Here is a 9,091-nt window from a genome sequence, read left to right on the forward strand (position 1 = left end):
CGTATGCACTCGTATTCGTACTCGTACAATACACAGCTTTTAGATGTATGTAATATTGGTATATACACTCCAATGATCAGCTCTTAGCAGTCCATGTGAGTCACCTAACACATGTGGGAACCATCATTTGGCAACTAGCATGAAATATCTCATAAAATTACAAAAATATGAGTAATCATTCATGACTTATTTACAAGTAAACAAAATTACACATCCTTTATATCTAATCCATATATCAACTACCAAAAACACTTACAAACACTTTAATTCTTCAATTTTATTCATCTAATTGATCTCTCTCAAGTTCTATCTTCAAGTTCTAAGTGTTCTTCATAAATTCTATAAGTTCTAGTTTCATAAAATCAAGAATACTTCCAAGTTTGCTAGCTTACTTCCAATCTTGTAAAGTGATCATCCAACCTCAAGAAATCTTTCTTATTTACTGTAAGATATCTTTCTAATATAAGGTAATACTCATATTCAAACTTTTATTCAATTTCTATAACTATAACAATCTTATTTCGAGTGGAAATCTTACTTGAACTTGTTTTCGTGTCATGATTCTGCTTCAAGAACTTTCAAGCCATCCAAGGATCCTTTGAAGCTAGATCTATTTTTCTCATTTCCAGTAGGTTTACCTACTAAAATTAAGGTAGTAATGATGTTCATAACATCATTCAATTCATACATATAAAACTATCTTATCCGAAGATTTAAACTTGTAATCACTAGAACATAGTTTAGTTAATTCTAAACTTGTTCGCAAACAAAAGTTAATCCTTCTAACTTGACTTTTAAAATCAACTATACACATGTTCTATATCTATATGATATGCTAACTTAATGATTTAAAACCTGAAAACACGAAAAACACCGTAAAACTGGATATATGTCATCGTAGTAACACCGCAGGCTGTTTTGGGTTAGTTAATTAAAAACTATGATAAACTTTGATTTAAAAGTTGTTCTTCTGGGAAAATGATTTTTCTTATGAACATGAAACTATATCCAAAAATCATGGTTAAACTAAAAGTGGAAGTATGTTTTCCAAAATGGTCATCTAGACGTCGTTCTTTCGACTGAAATGACTACCTTTACAAAAACAACTTGTAACCTGTATTTTTCTGTATAGATTCATAAACTTAAGTTCAATATGAAACCATATCAATTGGATTCACTCAAAACGGATTTAAAACAAAGAAGTTATGGGTAAAACAAGATTGGATATTTTTTGATTGTTGTAGCTACGGAAAATATTGTAACAATTCTATTCAAATCATATCCTAGCTAACTTGTATTGTATTATACATTTATTCTAATATATTATGTAATCTTGGGATACCATAGACACATATGCAAATGTTTTGACATATCATATCGACCCATCTATGTATATTATTTGGAAAAACCATAGACACTCTATATGCAGTAATGTTAGAGTTAGCTATACAGGGTTGAGGTTGATTTCAAAAATATATATACTTTGAGTTGTGAACTAGCCTGAGACGTGTATACACTGGGTCGTGGATTAGGTCAAGATAATATATATCAATTTATTTCCGTACATCTAACTATGGACAACTAGTTGTAGGTTACTAACGAGGACAGCTGACTTAATAAACTTAAAACATTAAAACGTATTAAAAATATTGTAAATATATTTTGAACATACTTTGATATATATGTACATATTTGTTATAGGTTCGTGAATCGACCAGTGGCCAAGTCTTACTTCCCGACGAAGTAAAAATCTGTGAAAGTGAGTTATAGTTCCACTTTTAAAATCAAATATTTTGGGATGAGAATACATGCAAATTTATAAATGTTTTACGAAATAGACACAAGTAAATGAAACTTCTTTATATGGGTGAACGATCGAAGCCGAATATGCCCCTTTTTACTTGGTAACCTAAGAATTAGTAAACCAGTCTACTAATTCATGCGAATCCAAAAGATAGATCTATTAGGCTCAACAAACTCCATCCGTTCTAGCGGATGCTTTAGTACTTCGAGTTTTTATATCATGTCCGATGGATGTCCCGGAATGATGGGGATATTCTTATATGCATCTTGTTAATGTCGGTTACCAGGTGTTCACCGTATGAATGATTTTTATCTCTATGCATGGGATGTATTGAAATATGAAATCTTGTGGTCTATTATTTCGATTGATAAATATATAGGTTAAACCTATAACTCACCAACATTTTTGTTGACGTTTAAAGCGTGTTTATTCTCAGGTGATTATTAAGAGCTTCCACTATTGCATACTAAAATAAGGACAAGATTTGGAGTCCATGCTTGTATGATATTTTGTAAAAAATGCATTCAAGAAACTTATTTTTGATGTAATATATTCTTATTGTAAACCATTATGTAATGGTTGTGTGTAAACGGTATATTTTAGATTATCATTATTTGATAATCTACGTAATGCTATTTAAACCTTTATCGATAAAATAAAGGTTATGGTTGTTTTAAAAATGAATGCAGTCTTTGAAAAACGACTCATATAGAGGTCAAAACCTCGCGACGAAATCAATTAATATGGAACGTTTATAATCAATATGGACGGGACATTTCATACCTCTTACAAAAATGACTTGTAACTTATATTTCCGACTATAAACCTATACTATTTCTGTTTATATTCATAAAATAGAGTTCAATATGAAACCATAGCAATTTGATTCACTCAAAACAGATTTAAAACGAAGAACTTATGGGTAAAACAAGATTGGATATTTTTTTGATTGTTGTAGCTACGGAAAATATTGTAACAATTCTATTCAAATCATATCCTAGCTAACTTGTATTGTATTATACATGTATTCTAATATATTATGTAATCTTGGGATACCATAGACACGTATGCAAATGTTTTGACATATCATATCGACCCATCTATGTATATTATTTGGAAAAACCATAGACACTCTATATGCAGTAATGTTAGAGTTAGCTATACAGGGTTGAGGTTGATTCCAAAAATATATATACTTTGAGTTGTGATCTAGCCTGAGACGTGTATACTCTGGGTCGTGGATTGGGTCAAGATAATATATATCAATTTATTTCCGTACATCTAACTATGGACAACTAGTTGTAGGTTACTAACGAGGACAGCTGACTTAATAAACTTAAAACATTAAAACGTATTAAAAATGTTGTAAATATATTTTGAACATACTTTGATATATATGTACATATTTGTTATAGGTTCGTGAATCGACCAGTGGCCAAGTCTTACTTCCCGACGAAGTAAAAATCTGTGAAAGTGAGTTATAGTCCCACTTTTAAAATCTAATATTTTGGGATGAGAATACATGAAAATTTATAAATGTTTTACGAAATAGACACAAGTAAATGAAACTACTTTATATGGGTGAATGATCGAAGCCGAATTTGCCCCTTTTTAGCTTGGTAGCCTAAGAATTTGGGAACAGACCCCCAAATTGACGCGAATCCTAAAGATAGATCTATCGGGCCCAACAAGCCCCATTTTGGAATTTGGAATGCTTTAGTACTTCAAAATTATCATGTCCGATGGGTGTCTCTGAATGATGGGGATATTCTATATGCATCTTGTTAATGTCGGTTACCAGGTGTTCACCGTATGAATGATTTTTATCTCTATGTATGGGATGTGTATTGAAATATGAAATCTTGTGGTCTATTATTACGATTTGATAAATATATAGGTTAAACCTATAACTCACCAACATTTTTGTTGACGTTTAAAGCATGTTTATTCTCAGGTGATTATTAAGAGCTTCCCCTATTGCATGCTAATATATGGACAAGATTTGGAGTCAGCATGCTTGTATAATATTGTTTAAAACTGCATTCGAAATTTTCTTTGTTGTAACATATTAATATTGTAAACCAATATGTATTAGTAGTGTGTAAGTGTAATATTTTTTAGATTATCATTTCTGATAATCTAGGTGGTGTCCTTTAAACCTTGTCGATAAAATAAAGGTTATAGTTTGTTTTAAAAACGAATGCAGTCTTTGAAAAACGTCTCATATAGAGGTCAAAAGCTCACAACGAAATCAATTAATACGGAACGTTTATAATCAATATGAATGGGACATTTCATAAGCAACATGAGTCTGCATTTCAGTTGTTAAAACAGAAATTGACTATCGCTCCGATTTTATCCTTACCCAAAAGGAATGAAGATTTTGTGATTTACTGTGATGTTTCACGACAGGGTTTTGGTTGCATGTTTATGCAACGGAAGAAAGTGATCGCCTATGGATCACGACAACTGAAAGTACATGAACAAAATTACACGACACACGATTTGGAACTTGGTGTTGTGGTCTTTGTACTGAAGATGTGGAGACACTACTTGTATGGTACTAAGTTTACTGTTTTTACCGATCACAAGAGCTTGCAACATATCTTCGATCAGAAATAGCTCAACATGAGGCATAGAAGTTGGGTAGAACTTCTGAATGACTAAGGCTATGAGATTCGCTATCATCCTGGCAAGGCTAATGTCTTTGCAGCTGCCTTGAGTAGGAAAGAGATGGCTAAACCTTTCCGAGTTAGAGCGTTGAACATGACTTTCCGAATGAACTTTGCTTCTCAGATACGCGACGTACAACCTGAGGCATTGAAAGAAGGGAACATTGCCACTGAGTCACTTAGAGGACTGGATAAGAAATTTTCCATTCGAGAAGATGGAACCCGATACTTCATAGATAGAATTTGGGTACCGAGATTTGGCGGATGATGGGAACTAGTGCTAGATGAGGCACACAAGACAAGGTATTCTATTCACCCCGGATCTGACAAGATGTAACAAGACCTTAAGGTACTGTACTTGTGGCCCAATATGAAAGCTGATATCGCTACCTATGTTGGTAAGTGCTCGACATGTGCTAAAGTCAAGGCAGAACATCAGAAACCGTCAGGACTGCAGACACAGACAGAGATTCCCCAGTGGAAATGGGAATGTATTGCTATGGATTTCATTACTAAGTTACCCAAGACTGTGGGAGGTTACGATACGATTTGGGTCATTGTTGATCGTCTCACAAAATCAGCTCATTTTCTACCGATTAAGGAAACAGATAGGATGGAGAAGTTGGCCCAGATCTATATAAAGGAACCAGTTTCCTGACATGGAGTGTTGATATCCATTATTTCCGATAGATACAGCAGATTTACCCCTAGATTCTGGCAGACATTGCAAGAGGCAATGGGAACTCATTTAGACATGAGTACAGCGTATCACCCACAAATTGATGGCCAGAGCGAGAGAACTATCCAAACATTAGAAGACTTGTTGAGGGCATGTGTTATCGATTTCGGAAATGGATGGGATAAACATCTACCACTGGCAGAATTCTCATATAACAACAGTTATCACGCAAGCATTAAGGCCGCACCTTTTGAAGCACTTTATGGCAGAAAGTGCAGATCACCCATATGTTGGACTTAGATAGGGGATAGTCAATTGACTGATCCTGAGATCATACACGAAACAACTGAGAAGATCGTAAAGATACAAGAGAGACTAAAAATAGCTCAAAGTTGACAAAAGATTTATGCTGACGTTAGAAGGCGAGATTTGGAATTTCAGGTTGTAGACAAAGTTATGCTCAAAGTATCACCCTGGAAGGGTGTAGTGCATTTTGGTAAGCGAGGCAAGCTAAGTCCGAGATATATTGGACCATTTGAGATTACCGAAAGAATTGGACCGGTAGCATACAGACTGAAACTACCGCAAGAACTCAGCGAAATTCATGACACTTTTCGTGTTTCTAACTTGAAGAAATGCTTATCAGATGAAAGTTTAGTGATTCCTTTGGAAGAGATACAAGTTGATCCCAAACTTCATTTTGTTGAAGAACCTGTTGAGATCATGGACCGTGAAGTCAAGCGGTTAAAGAAAAGCAGAATCCCGATAGTTAAAGTTCGATGGAACGCCCGTAGAGGACCCGAATTTACGTGGGAACGTGAAGATCAGATGAAGCAAAAGTATCCGCAACTATTTCCGAATTACACAATTCCACCCGATGTGCACTAAATTTCGGGACGAAATTTCATTAACGGGGGGATAATGTAACAACCATGCTATTTTCGTTAAGCTTCGTTAACTGCCCGTTAAGTTATTTAACGGAACTTACTTGAATTTTGTGTATTTAATCAAATTAAGTGCATACTTGGTTCTTTGAGGACTACTATAATTAATATGAGAATATATTAATCAAAAAACCTATTTCATGTTTTGAAATACTGAGGAAACGATACAATTTCGAAAACTGCAACAGAGGTCCCATGAGACTGCGAAACGATAGATTTTTGATACAATAATTAATTTTAATAATTATTAACTTTAAGAAAAAAATATTTAATTTATTATATATTTAATGAATTAAACTTGGTGGGATGCGTTTTAACGACCGGTTAACGTTCCGGGAACTCGATACGGTTAACGTCAACAAGAAACGAACCACACTTAGCGTACTAGCAAGCCAAAGCAGAATGTAATTTAATTTTAATAATTATATTATATAATTATTATGTTTTAAAAGTACTTTCAATTTATGAGAATCTATATAGATTAAAAACGCGTAGAATTCGCTAAAATGCTCAGTTAACGTTCCGGTTTGCAGTTTCGACCAACAACACCTAACGGGATACCCAAGGAATAATCTAACTAGTCAAAATAGACCCAAGGAACCTTTTTCTAGCGACTTAGATGAAATCCTTTTCTTGGGGAAGTCCATTACTTAGTTTTTCTAGCCCACTTGTGGAATTGGACATATATAAGGAAACCTAGCCCTAATTATTCATTAAACAAATAAGCTGCATATTATTTCCTTCCTCCTTCCTAAAACCACAAATTTGGGCAGTCCCAAACCCCTAAAAAATGTCGACATCTTCACCATTCATCAATCATCCTCAATCCTTGCTTGATCGTTCAATTGGATACGGATCTGTGATCGTACCGTTCTCCTCTATGCGATAGTACCATAAATTGCTTGATCTAGGGTATAAATCTTAGAACCCTAATTTAATTATTCATATTTACATCTGTATTTATGAAATTTCATTGTGTAATCATGTCTAGTGCTCAATTAAATGCGATTAGAGTTGTCGTTAATTTTCTCGATTGTTGTCGTTGCTATGAATCATGAATTTGTATGTTATGAATCTAATAAAATTGGTTTATGGAATGATCTAGTATTGTATTTAGATGAATAGATCTTGAAAAATTAATAACTTTGAACTTTGATTTTGTATGATTGCGTTATCGTATGTTTAAGTTATGTGCAATCAAAGTTTTGATTAAGTTTTGCTTGTAATACGAATTTTTTGGTTTGTGTGATTTGTGAATTGATCATTGAAATAGTAGCCATTGTAATTCTTTTGAAAAATCATGCATGTTGGACTTAAGATTTGCGTCAAAAGCTTTTGTAATGCTCTCGGTGTGTCAAAACGAAGATTTGCATTTTATAGTGAGCTGAAACTGTTTTCGAATGCAAAAGAAATGACCTTGAGTTAACTAGAAATTGATTGAGACTTTTAACTTCTGGAATATAATAGTTTATATGTTCTTAAGTATATCTCATTTGCATGCTAACTTCTGAAAACGTGATTTTCCATGAGTTATAAGCTTGACCAAATGATATGTCTGTTTGTTGACTAAAACTGAATGGTCTGTAGAGTTAGGATAATATATACAAATTGGCTAAATGAATGTTTTTGATTATTTTATCACTGAAACTTTGAAGTGTTTAGAGTCATCTCCAATTGGCCGTTCATCAAAATCTGTTTTTAATATTAAATGAGAAATGTTCTAAAAACTGATGCGCATGCTGAAACTGAGTTGGTAAACTGTAATTAGACCTTTTCTGAAACCTGACTTGTAGACATCGTATGAGGCCCTGTCTGGACTTTTTGGAATTGATTTTGAGTCTAGTTGTGATCTGGAGTTTTCCATGTTTTCATGATTTATGTGCTAAGATTTGTACTCGTTGTTTTCTATGATGCGCATATTCTAAGGACATGAGATAAACTGCGAATGTGCAAATTGTTGAACTATGAGCTATAACATGTTACTTGACTTAGGTTTGACATGTTGACCATGATTGAATGACCTACTGAGATAATTGACTTTAGTTGACCACTTTGACCGATTTGACTTTTGGTTTGACTTTGGTTGACTTGCTTGGACTAGTTGACTTTTACTTGTTTATTGAGTCAGCCTGAGCACTAGGACTATGCGTACACTATGGGTTGACATAGTGTGACCTATATGTATACTTAAGATGACCTATTTGACTAAGTTGCGTTGTTCGATCGTGATTGTTGACTACTGTACGGTTTTACTAAGAGATTTCAGTGCGTTTGCTAAGGTGAGTCTACAGTTCCTTTTTCATCAACATTTTTGAGATGAGATACATGCTGCTTTTGAAACGATTTCTTAAACTATTTTTATAACTGTTTTACATGTTAGGCACGAGTAACTAAACGAATATACATATGAGTTCAGATCAAAAATCCCTTAGCTTGATTATATTAATTACTTTAAGTAAGCTCGACTTATAGGAACGGTACCGTTAGGTTTGACAAACCTCGCCTCAACCTACGAAGTGCTTATTCTGTTGTAACTTGTACACCTGATCAGTGTATGCTTAGAAAGGGTAAAGGGAAGACGTGTAGCGCTTTAGCTATCCGCAGGGTTAAAGCTTTATAATCAAGTGCTCAAGATAAATGTATAACTTTTACGAAGCTTTTCAGAAATCTCGTGGCCTAACTTACGATGAATGATACTTAAACTTGATGTTTACAAACTAGAAACTAGACATGGTAATGTCTACAAGCAGTTGAAACAAAAAAAACTTTTTGATGTCCTACTCAGTTGAAACTTGGCATCTTACAAACAGTTTAATACTTGACATTTGCTGTATGAAAACTTTTGAGATTAACCCTTAGTGATTTATTCTGATAAATGATTTTCAGAATTGATTTTCGACAAATGATTTTTGGAAACTGTTTTATGAATCATATGATGAACTATTACTTAAACATGTAGATTCACTCAACTTTATGTTGACCCGTTTTGCAT

This window comes from Rutidosis leptorrhynchoides, chromosome 10 (assembly GCF_046630445.1).
Source record: "Rutidosis leptorrhynchoides isolate AG116_Rl617_1_P2 chromosome 10, CSIRO_AGI_Rlap_v1, whole genome shotgun sequence".
NCBI classification, from domain to species: Eukaryota; Viridiplantae; Streptophyta; class Magnoliopsida; order Asterales; family Asteraceae; genus Rutidosis; species Rutidosis leptorrhynchoides.